The sequence below is a fragment of the Ambystoma mexicanum genome, chromosome 10 (genome assembly GCF_040938575.1).
Source record: "Ambystoma mexicanum isolate Mex_15411 chromosome 10, UKY_AmexF1_1, whole genome shotgun sequence".
Classification (NCBI taxonomy): Eukaryota; Metazoa; Chordata; class Amphibia; order Caudata; family Ambystomatidae; genus Ambystoma; species Ambystoma mexicanum.
Window position 1 is genome coordinate 1104642325 of NC_090932.1, and position 12637 is coordinate 1104654961.

At 45.7% G+C, this 12637-nt stretch overlaps 1 protein-coding gene across 1 annotated transcript in view; it reads right to left on the bottom strand.

Annotated features, from left to right (window-relative positions):
* Window positions 1–12637, bottom strand: part of GCK (glucokinase) — a 406174-nt gene that overhangs the window by 161608 nt on the left and 231929 nt on the right. The gene's annotated exons all lie outside the window — the stretch shown is intronic.

The window sequence follows — 12637 nt, forward strand, 5'->3', positions numbered from 1 at the left end:
CTGCAGAACTGGCAATAGCGTTAACCTGGCTTTAGATCACTGTATTTAGAATTTAGTGAAGTGAGAAACTTCCTGTTTTCTGTTCAAAACCCTGAGCAAACATGACCTACACCAGAAAACACGTATTCAAAGGAAACATGGTGCAATAAACCTTATGTCCCTTGGGCTCCCTCCCAGGCACACAAATGGCCCAAGAAAACAGACCTTGATGGAACTTCAGAAAGGGTCCTCAATGCAGCCACTAAATCTGAACCATAAACAGCCTCTGAGAGGTCCCTTACTGAGGGGCCTGTAACAAAACTCCCAATGCACAGAGAAGCACGGAGAAAACATTGTTTCATATCATTTTGTGTTTTGGGGTTCAGCTGTGGAAGTGCACAGGCACAATAAAGGGTGGGATCTGTACATTCAACCATACACCCAATATATATTAAAGCAGGCTGTTTGGAATGAGGGCCAGAGTTTAGATGCCAGAGACCGTGACTAACGTAGGAATAAACAAAACTGAGCTTTTAAGAGAGAATAATGATCGTATGCTTTAGGTATCAGCAAATGCAACCATCTGCCAGCACAAATATCCTTTTTATTTCACCCACCCTTGACCTGCAAATGTAAGAAGGGAGCAGTGTGCAAGGCATTCTGGGAAATCGTTTTTTAAAATTAAATGAGTTTTGCTGATTGCCTTAATCCCCATATTCTGGATATATAGTACATTCTGAAATACAATCCTAAAGTTTACAGAACGTGACAGCCGTATGCTGCAAAGTTTGGAAGCAAGGTCAAACTTAGGCTCCAAAGCCAACAGTTTGGACTGAGAGCGAAAGGACCACATTATGACAAATTATAGTGCACCCTTGTGCTTGCCACACTTAATACCTAATTCATAAGTACAATTGACTGTCTGTGTCCTATAATTTTACACTGGAACTTAGGAAATCAACTCTTACAAGAAGCACTGTGCATTGGACACTCCTAGTCAACGGGCATGCACAAAATACACATACATGCAGCAATATTTACTACAGTTTAAGGGAAATTTCCATTTCTGTAAACTAAAACTATGAAGCTTTGTCCTGGCCTGTAGCAGTTTGTCTATGGCGAATTTCAGACATTTTTAGAAGATATGAGCTTTCGCTCATGGGTTAAAAAGAGACAGGTGGTGCGGATACAGTTTGTTTTCAGTCTTAGAGAGCTTTCAGAGAGGCTTGATCATGACCTGATAAGTGTGACATACATACATACAATCTCACTGCATGAAGGAGCCAGCAGGTACAATAAAATAGACCCAAGGCAGCCAGGTTGATACATAGAGCTTCCTGCACATATTTATTGTGACACTGGAGCCACCTAAATACTGTATCGTCACCACTCCCTCCCAGGTCCACCCAATTTAAACCTTTACAATTAACCGCCTTCACTGTGCTTTTTTAACACGGACACACTGCATCAAATGCCTTTATCACTGGGCAGCACTGAGTGTTTTCACCACAGAACACCATCACATTCACATGCCTTTAACACAAAGCAGCATTGACAGGAGCGTAGGATCTTTGACAGCAGCGTAAACATCTCTTTCGCTGAATAGCATCACAGAGCAGCATTAAGGTTTTATACATTAGGTTGCACATATGGTAACTGTGGCCTGATTTTGCGGCAGCAGATAACCACTTCAGAACCAGTCCCGCCTGATTCGCCTAATCTGTAATCGGACCTCCTCCATTTGTGAAGCCCTCCTACCAAGTAGCACCCCAAAGAAATGAGGGCCCGGGCCCGGCCAGGGCGATCTTAAAATGGATATACAAGCGCAGACTGTCTCGGACTTGCGACCAGAAACCCAGTGCCCACTAGCGAGCATCAGTGAGGCTGCCTCCAGCAAACCAACTGAGCTGCACCATAAACACCTTATGCACAGATGAGCAACATGGACAGCCAGGTCCCTAACACCCTCTGTGCCCACATTATGAGAAATCGGATTCAACTGAATACAGGTCGACACTTCAATTAGTAGAATGAAAGACTGCACAATGATGCTATTTCCGAAAACTTAACATCAACCAGCATAGCTATGCCCTGCATGCGCCACCAGGACAGAACCTTTCACCTTTCTCTGCACCCGGTCTGTCCAGGGAAGCTCTTCCATGTGGGCCGAGTCCACACTACTTTAAGCGTGTTGTTCTGGCATACATTCAGATTGGCAATCCTGCACGTGCACATTTATGTACACACAAACGGGTCATTTTAGGATTCTGTGTTCCTCTCTCCCATGGTGTACTTTTGTAAGGACTAGGACTACTACAAAGGTTGGCCCTCCACCGCTGTCTAGCCCACACTGGGCCAGGTGTTGTAAGCAATGACCCACGCAGACCACGACACAGCACCCTTCCGCACCAGTTCTGGATACAGCAACCAGGAACAGCATCAAGTTTGAGTCATCTCATGCTCCCACCACCATATGCCATGGATCGGAGGGATGCTGCTGCCTGCAACAGGTGTTTGACAAAATCGGATCTTCATTAAAAAAACACCCATTTTGTCTGAATGGAAATGTGATTTTATTTTTCATATTTGTTTTTGCCTGTGCTCAAACATCCTCTTGTGGTTTGAGTTGGATGTGTTCTTAATCATGCTGACACGATGATTGCACAACCGTGACACACACTGACTAAGTGGCAGTGCTCTGGCCCTTTCTCTACTAACTGAGATAGTAACGATTAATTACAAACACTTCACTTGACTGTTCTCATTCAGAGTGACTGCCTCTTCTCTAACTCCCGACCCGCGCAGGCCCATTCAATGTTATGTTTTTGTTACTTACTGTGTGTAACCCACGTGCACAAATTCTGTCTCCAGAAACTCTCCATTGAAGTTTACGGCTGGGCCAGGCAGCTCGAATAGGCCCCTCGTCACTGTCAGGTGTGCTTTGTTGCAGGCCTGCTCCCTCCTCATTAACACTTCCGTTTGAATATCTGCGAACTGTGCTGGGTGTGGCACCAAGCAACACACCAATGTGCATGACGGCCCACGCGTCTTGAGCATGATTGGCTGCCACTGCCAGCCTGATACATAGTAACAGGCCCCCTGACCCTGCCCTGAGAGGGTGAGGCTCAAGAGTCATCCCCAGGTCAGCGGCAGCCTGCCCCCAACCCAAGGCAGGCAAAAGCAGACTTGATGTAGAGACCACCCCCCACGACAGGAATTGTTGGTGTTCTCGAAGAGAACGTGAAGCTGCCTGCCTGGTGCCCAGCCAGTGGATGGCTGGGGCACTGGCAGCCGCACGACTCATGTTATTGGTGCATCACTGGTGCGTTCTAATCATAAATACATCTATTTGCCGCTGTGCAGTGAGCTGGCGGCAGGCTGTGTGAGGCAACGTAACAAGTCAAACTTCAGTTACAAAAATCCAGCTCAATTCCATGGATATTAATGTGGCTAATAAAACCGGCCCAGAGTGGCTTATAAAATCGGCCCCAGGGCCATCCGAAGTCCATTTTGATTTGGCCGGTGGCAGAATGGCAGTAAGGCCAGTCCGCCCCTGATGCAGGCTCGGACTAGTCTATAGGGCCACAGGATAATACCCAAAGTACAAGCCCAACATGCTATTTGGGCCAGTTTTTAGGCCAAATTGGGCTTGTTTTTTAGTCAAATTCGGCCCATCTATCTGTTTTGTGCTGGGTCAGCATGACAGTCAAATGTGTTGGGGATTGCCTGGGGGTGGTCTGCAGCAGGCCTGCAGCATGGGTGTCAGGATTTCAAATACATTGAAATTATTCAGGGCTGACAATACTGATGGATGAAATATTTGAATGTGGCCACTGTGGTTAATACCGATTTCTTTTCTGCACTGAAATGGCTGGGAAGCCATTATGGTAGCTGCCAGTTTCCTTCTTGTCGGGTGGGTATTGGAGTATCCTCTGGTGGCAGTGCCATTGTATCTTTTTAGGAATCTAGGGATGGGTGGCCTTGACCATGGACCGGAAGACATCTGTGAACTAGATGTCTGGTCTCCCTGGTGCTTTTTCTTCCAAGAGGACCCCAGGACCATATAGCTTGACCCTGCGCTTTGGTCAGAAGATGCACAGTAGCTAGTGTTGTCCATTTCTAAATGCCATTGAAGATCCTAGGGCAGGGCGGCCTTCTGATTCTGGCATTATCCATGTTAGGGATAAGCACTGGATCTATGAGTGCCTTTTAACTGTTTAGTGTACAAATCAAGACTGAAGTTATACTTACTTCTGCAACCTGGTGTAAAAATGTAAGTTTCTCCCTTTGCAATTATTAGTAGCACATAAGGATTCTTTGTGACACTGATTTAACAAAATGCATTGTTCTGTTCTGTAGGGAAATGTGCAGTATGTTTGACATGTTGGTGCCATACAAGGGTGGAAAGGTTGGGGCAAGACAGTCCGATGGCAGGTCTACTGTGTCCTAGCCTTTCTGGCCATGCAGGGTTCTAGGACTACAACTCTCTGAGTATATCTCTTGGCCGGACCATCTTGTTCAAGACTACTGTTTGCCTCACCTCGTTTTCTGTGAAAATCAAACAAATATTGCAGTGAATTCCCATTGTGTTTTCAAGGGATGCAGATCCTTATGAGGACTATCTGAGATGGATTAGCCTGAACACGGGATGAGGAAGCAGTTTGACTATTCCATAGGAAGATTAGCCATGCGTCACACTGTTAAGGTCTGCGTCCCTTGAACGCTGCGTACCTAGGTTTTCAGTTGCTGTTCATACCGGAGAAGCCAGAATGATAGGTCCAGGAGCAGGGTGAAGAGAAAATGGCGCAAGGAGGCAACCTCAACCGAACCCTAATGATACAGGGATGGATGGGCACCAAATCCCGACACCACGGATACACCTCCCTGCAGATTAACGTGACGTTGGGACAGTGCAAGCACTGACAGGGAAGGTGGTAAGTTCTTCAAACAGTTGAAAAGTCCAAGGTGTGTGGCAGTCTCTGGACTCTGGGCCGGCCGGAGATGTTCTTCAGAAGAATTCCAAAAGCTGAGCACAAGAGATTGGAGGAAGTCCGTGGAACTCGTACCCCAGCCAGGCAGGCAAGGGCTGGCACCCAAATGAGCACAGAAGAGAGGGAGTCGTGAAGGTGGAAAAGGGGTACCCAGAAAGGGGACAGATGGGACCCTGGAAGACCTCAGACACTCAAGCAGGCATGAGAAAAGGGAAGGGAACCTCAAGGACCCCAAGGCAGGCAACCAAGGAACAAAGGGGGCGAGAACCACAGGAAGGCAAAGGAACTGGCTAATCAAGGAGTGAACCACGGGAAAGTCCAGGAGACTTCAGGGAAGAACCCGGAAATACACAGACCCCCAGTACAGATCAGGGAACCCAGACCCAAGGAAGAACCCAGGGGCCCAGGCAAGGGGAAGCACAAGGCCAGGGAACAGGCCAGAGGTTCGGGCTGGAACAAGGAGCAAGGCAGGAAAGGCACCAAGCGCTGCGGTCAGCCAGGAACAAAGCGCGTGAAGATGAGACTTGTTCGTGAAGCCAGACGCTATTTACAGCGTTCGGTGTGGAAACGAGGCTTGGAGCGCAGGCTGGCTAACGCATGCGCAGTGGCCGAGCGGGAACCAGAACGAGGCGTGGAACACAATCTTGTTCCATTGTTCATGGTTAGTCGCGAGGCCCGCGAATGCGAGCGGGTACGCCGGCAGGCGACTCGCCGTGAAATGCTGCCCTTCCAGAGTCGGAACCGCGCTTATAACCGCCATATCCGAGAATGTGCACTGGGCGAAGACCAGTTAGGTGCCCTAACACACACTTAGATAGACTGTGAAATTAACCATGCGTATCACTATATAAAATTGTGTAGGTTAGCCACATAGAAGAACTTGGAGAGTAGCCAATGTAATAGCCACCCCGCTCCTGCTTCCTCCAACACACCACCAAACACTATACATGCCAACGGGGCTAGCCAACCTATACACTAACACACACCCAACCCAAGTAGCACAAGCTTACAACAACAAACTTGGCCACTGGACCTTACCCATGCAGATACAACAAGCCAGTGCGCACAACCAGAAATACCATCCAATCTACACATAAAACACACAGACACACTCCTACATGACAAACAGTCCCATAGAAACAGCCCAGGCATTGGACCATACCCATACAGATGCAAGAAACCAGTGCGCACAACCTGAAATCCCATCCAACCTACACATAAAACACACAGACACACTCCTACATAAAAAACGGTAACATAGAAACAACCCAGGGATTGGACCTTACCTGTACGGATACAATAAGCAAGTGCACGCAACCAACCATCTGTAAGCCAATACACACAGAAGCCAGTTTCTCCTGGATCTGGACGTATCCTATCACTTTTCGCTCACTAACCAACCCCATCCTCTTTCTTGCAGAGCCACGTGAGCGCCTGGAGACTGCCCTTGGGTGGTAGCGGTGCATGATTTAAATCAACATATCACAGCATAACATAACATAACATAACAAAGGGATTCATAACTGTGCTGAGAACCACTAAGCTTCACAAGATTCACATAACAGTTACAGGAAGGAAGAGGAGGGGAATCAGACGAGGAAGACTGAGAGGAACCCCTTTTTAACTTTCCCCGTAACCCTGCCCTTCTTATGGCCTTTTGCCAATCTAAAGTAGAGAGAAAACCGAATGTCCCTAAAAAGAACTACATGCCCCAGAATCGATCTGGCACTGTGACGAAGAAGAGGGCCCAGGAGGCACGTAGACGCGAAGGACAGGCAGGCAGGCCTAACAGCCTTTGGCATGGTCAGGCAATTAACTCTAAGAGCCTGCACCTGAAGCCAGCAGTCGAAAGAAGCTGGAGCAAGAGCTCGGAAGTCAGCAGCAGTAGCAGAAGAAGCAGAAGAAGCAGAGCACAAGGCTGGCAGTACACTAGGAAGTGTGATCACAGAACGGATGCCGGAGCAAGACAAGAGCAGGTTCCACCTGCAGGCTCTGACGAGGTCCTGTGCTCGCAAACCCTGTTTGGCTAAGGCAGCATTGGAAGATACTGGGAGAAACTAGAGTCTTTCTAGGTGCGCCTAATTGATGTGAATGCAGTGCTGAAGTTGTGCATCTACCCGAGGCCCATGTGCAGAAGCAAGCCGGGGGAATCTGGAAAAAGGAAGACTCTCCATTGTTGATGCTGGATCCGAGACACCTGTGCTGGAGAGGAGGCCCAAGAGTGCCCGTAGCAGCAGTAGTAGCAGAAGAAAGAAAGCCGGGAAGTGGAAGCCGCCCGAAACCATTGTGACTTTGGAGCCGGTGAGTGTAGCTCTGTACTACAAAGCACATGAGACTCCTTGCCGGTAACTGAAACCAGCTCAATTGTTGCTCGCGTGTAAGTAGAAGCAGGTAAAGTTGTTAGTAGCGTTGAAAGTCAATTGTTACAAAGGGAATTGTATCACGCGCTTATTCACACAAGTTAAAGTGCTCGCGTAGAAATAAAACGTTTCTTTTTCCCTTTGTTGCATTTAAAATATTACCGGAGTGATTGCGTGTCTCTCTATTAAGAGGTAGAACATTGCCAGTAGCATTTAAAGAAGAAGAAGCTGACTTTTCCAAGTCTTACAAGACTGTCCAACATCAATGAGAGGTTGCGTTTATGAAACTGTGTTTCCCGATCCACGTTAAAGCAGAAAGCTGCAGAAACAAAAGGGAACGCAAGTCTTTAAGTGGATGTTTAACATCAAAGAGATATTGTGTGTACCTACATTTGTTTCTAAAGTGAAACAAATGGCACCTCCCTCTGGAACAGCCTCCCTCCATCCCTCAGACTTGAGCCGGAGCTTCTTAAATTCTAGAAACTTCTTAAGACCTTCCTTTTCTCCTCTTCCTTCTCTTTCCCCCTCCCTTGCTAAACTTTCCACCTGCCGCTGCGACTGGGGCCTGGACCCTTCAGAGTCATACAGGTACCAGACCACCCCCCACCCCCACCAGTCCCTCCCGGGCATCCTTTACCAGCACTTGCCATCGGCTCACTTTCCCGGACTATCGAAACTTAGTCCTCCCTGTCCCCTGCACTCTTCCTTTTCCCCCCTATTTCCCCTGGCACTTGCGGCCTTGGCCTGACCAGCACTTGCCCATTCCCATCCATGTGCGTACCCCACTCTGCATTTCTCCCTCTTCCCCCACCCCCTTGCAATTTTCACCTTGTCATGCACTTGCATGGTAGGATTGTCACAAGACCAATATAACAGTTCCTTTGTTTCTTTGTTGTTGTATTCTTATGATTTCCCATGTCCCCCCTGCCCCCACCATCTTGTATTGTGGCACCTGGAAACACCTGTGTATAAGCGCCATACAAAAGTCCAATAAATAAATAAATAAACCTAACTCTTGTAACATTCAGAACAATTATCAAACAGTTTTAGGAGTTGGTGAAGACACGAAAACAAGCATTACCCAAGCCAGTAGGCAGATCCTTTCTAAGGTGAAACCAGCTGGGAAGGGGGGCTGGGTGCTTGTCACAAGAACTAAACAATAATCTGTGAAGCTGAGACTGTTGAAGTGGAGAAAGAGAAGCTGTCTAGAAGCCAAAACAGATTTGTGTGGTATCTGTAAGACAGACAGAAGAGGCAAAGAGGCTGCCCTTCCTTATGATATAGGAAAGAAGAGTGCCTTGCTTACCTGTAGAGGTCGAAGTGTCTTGTCTAGGTTGCCTATATATTTTTCAAAATATCACGTTGCAGCAGAAGCAGTAGAACTGTGGTTGTCTATAATTTTGTCAGAACATTTCTATTTGAATGTAGTTGAAGTAGTAGAAGACTGTGAGGCAAAGGAGCCTGCTTTCACAGTATCACTGGCAGAAGGGAGTGGCCAAGGAGAAAGCAACCATCTTAAAAGAAGCATCCTGACATGTTATATTATACATTGCAGAGGTTACAGAAGAAGTAGCATTGTTAAAGCAGAAGCAGTACTTTTGTTTTGAACTTTATCCATTCCATCCTGCAAGGAGGTTATCCAGGATTACCACTGGTGCTGTTTTCTTTGTGGAACTTGGGAAGGGAAGTTTTCAACCAACGAAGAAGGAACTGTTACCAGTGGAATTTTGTTTGATTGATCGTTTGTTTCTTTGGAACTTTTCAAGAACTGATTTAATACTTTATTTATCCTTGGAAGAAATTGACTTTGGTCATTCCTGCAGAACGAGATCTACCTAGGACAAGTAATCATTAATTTATGTTGTTTATGCTTTGTTTTGATTGTTTTTTTGTTTAGTGTGAGGGCCAGTTTTGTGTATGCTAGGAGATTTCCCCTTAGATCCTAAACTAGGTAGGGAATCCCCTGGTACAGTAGGCTTAGTTAGGTTTTCTTTGTAATTTTTTGTTTATAGTAAAATGACAAATACTGAGAAAACTACAAGCAGTTGTCCACCTCGCATTACTGACCGCTCACAACTATCACCACCAACAGTCTTGGCCCAGACGTGGGACGTTGACTATCTTGTTGGCCAATATGGGTTACATCGTAGCGCAGGTAGACAAAGGACTCCTGTTGTTCTTGTGACAAAGAGGGAGGGGCAGAACAAATGGCAACTGTACTTGTTGAGTTCTCAACAATGTTTTATTTAGATTATAGGGATAATGAAATAAAAAAAACTCATTGGCCAACTGGTACCTTGTAAAATTATAATGTTCCCTGCTGGCCACACTCTCGCTTCCCATGTTAAGTCTGCCAACATCCAGCAGGCCTGAACATTGTCAAACAATACAAATTATTAGGAGGAAGAACTCTAATCTTTTTTGTATATTTTTTGTTGCGTGTTATAGTTTGTTTCAAACTTTTCCCTCATGTTATTAAAACAAATACATTCTTTGAATCCTATTAAAACATAATCATGCATATAAAATAATATAATTATCACTTCCTTTTACTCATTTACGAGCATATTTTGATTTCCATAATTGAGTTCCAGAACTGAATGATTCTTATTGTCAGTTACCTGTCGGTTAAATGTCATAAGGATTCCAACTGATTAGATCACGTGCAAAATCTGCAATAGTTCAGATTTACTGGTAGTTGTTGAGTTTTAATCAGATATATCGTGTTGGGAGAATGTTTAGACGAAATCCCAGAAATGTATCTCTAATGCCTTTTTCTGTAAACATTTGAACTTATTGCGGGAGTTGGTTCAAGGCCAACCAACTCCCGCAATACGTTCAAATGTTTACAGAAAACAATTTAAACAATTAAATATCACCTGATGGTGAATTGTTGGCTCTTGTGTCCAGATCCAATCGTTTCTTAATAATCTTACTTTTGCTTTTTGTGGATGGTTAATTAGCATATCTATGGCTATCTCTTCTTGTTTCATTATTTGAATGCAGGTTTCATTCTATATATTTAGCACAGTGGCTTTTGATGTAATTTCCTTCTGGCACAAGAGGATTATTCCCGGGATATCCTCATTTGCTATTATTTTCCAATTCTTAGTAGTTTCCAAAGATTTTAATGCTAGTTTGTGCCTTATTAATGGCATCGGAAAGGATGCTGGTAGGCTCAACATTTTCCTCCAAATGAGACTGTGACGTCCATAGGAGTTCCCGTTGTCACCCCCCAATGCCCCAGACCCCATACGTCTACTATGCCCCATCCGCAGGCTCGGATCCGGGACCCACCGCGGCCTTCATCCTGTGTGCCAGGGCGGCAGCGCCAACGGCCAGCCCACCGCCGTGGACGCCCGCTCCATTGGCATATTCCGTGGCGGCTCCGGGATCGGCCTCGTTTCCTGCTTCCGCGTCACGTGGCTGACATCTCCCGCTCACGTGTAACAACAACACGATCACGTGATGCGGGTGCAGACCACGTGACCGGAAGACAAACGTAGCGCCGCTACTTAAACGCTCGGATACAAGTGTTCAGTGCTTCACAGCTGTTCTTGTGACTACTGTTTGGCGCTACGTTCATCTTGTTTTGGCTCACTTGGAATTCGACCTTGTATTGTTTCACGGACTGTTTTTTGGATTGCCCTGTGTCTGGCTCTTGGATACTGGAACTCTGGTTACGAATCACGGACTGCCTTTGGTCTTCCATTCTGATACTCGTCTTGGTTTTGCTTTTTCTGAACTTCTTGGTGGACTCCATCAACAGGTGGGGCCCGGTGCCTTCGAGGACTTCACCTCCCTTCTTGGGAGGAACAACCTGCATAGGAGGCAAGACACTGGTGGGTCCTGGAACCTCTCACTAGGTTCAACTGAACCGCATCTATCAGCCATTTGTAAGACCGTTCCTTTCTTGTTGTTTGGTTTGTGATTATTGTTGTGGCTAGTTACTTAACCGGTGTTTATTTGCAGTGGCCCAGGGGTTCCCAGAAGTCCATGGCTCCAGAAGATCCTCTCCCTCCTGTGGCCTCAAGGGCTGTACAGGGAGTGACATTTGTAGTCTCCCTGTGCGGCACTTGAGGTATCCTCGTTCTACACGACATTCAAGACACAACAGAGACCCTCTAATTGGATCCATAATTTATTCTGAGTATTAGGCATATTTTCCACCCCATATGCTAGTATGGCATGATTTTCTGACTATAAAAAGTCACAACTGGTTTCAATGAGAATTTACCGTATTTCAGATGTAGTATTCTACCTTGTCGGGCTAATGCTAGGGCTTTTTCTTTTAATCTCTCTGTCCAGTCTTTTTCCATAAGTGATTGGTTTATTAGCACTCCTAGATATTTAAAAGAGTTAACCATTTGCACTTTATGTCCGCTCAAGAACATTTCAAGTGGCTTCTTCTTCATATTCGGATATCTCGCAAGTGTCATCGCTTTCGTTTTTCCCACTTCCAGTTGTTCCATTTGGTGCTGTAGACCAACTTGTGTCTTATCCAAAATCACCAGGTCATCCGCGTACATCATGTAGCTTATTTTTGTGTTATTAAGTTTTGGAGGATTGCATCTTGCTGTTGGTTCAATTTCGCAGAAGTCAGGAACAAATAAGCAAAACAGTGCCACGGCTAACGGGCAACCTTGCTTTAATCCGTTCCATGTTGATATATTTGGAGTCACGTGGCCTTGCTGAGATAGTCTTATTTTCATTGATGTATTTGTCTATAACGCTGTGATTATTTCTAAGATATTGCTAGGGCATTTCCAACTTTCTAGTTTGGCCCAAAGTTTCAGCCTGTTAATCGAATCAAAAGCGAGTTGGAAATCAATGAAAGCCACATGAGTTGCTGACTTTTCTTTTGCTGCTTCAAATTTCAGGATATTTAACAGAAATAGATTCACATTTGTTCCAACATTTTTAATAAAACCTGTCTTTCTTGGATCCGTTCTTCCCGTTGTATTTGCCCAAGTGATCAATTCCTTTTGTAGGAGAGATGCGAAAACTTTGCCCATTGGGTCAAGCAGTGCTATCGGACGATAATTTTGCCGGGTTTTTCCTTTCCCCTTGTTTATAGATAGGAATCAGGACTGCTGTTCGCCATGTCGATGGAATACATCTCGTCCTTATTATCATTTCAAACAATTACGTGCATATCTCTGCCCAAATATCTGGGTTCCGTTTAAGAATTTCGTTTTTTAGCCCATCAGGGCTCGGAGCACGTGATGGATTTAATTTCAGATGCTGTTGTATGGCATCAGCCTCCCAGAATCATATCCATGTCTCAGTTTCAATATTATCAGGTTC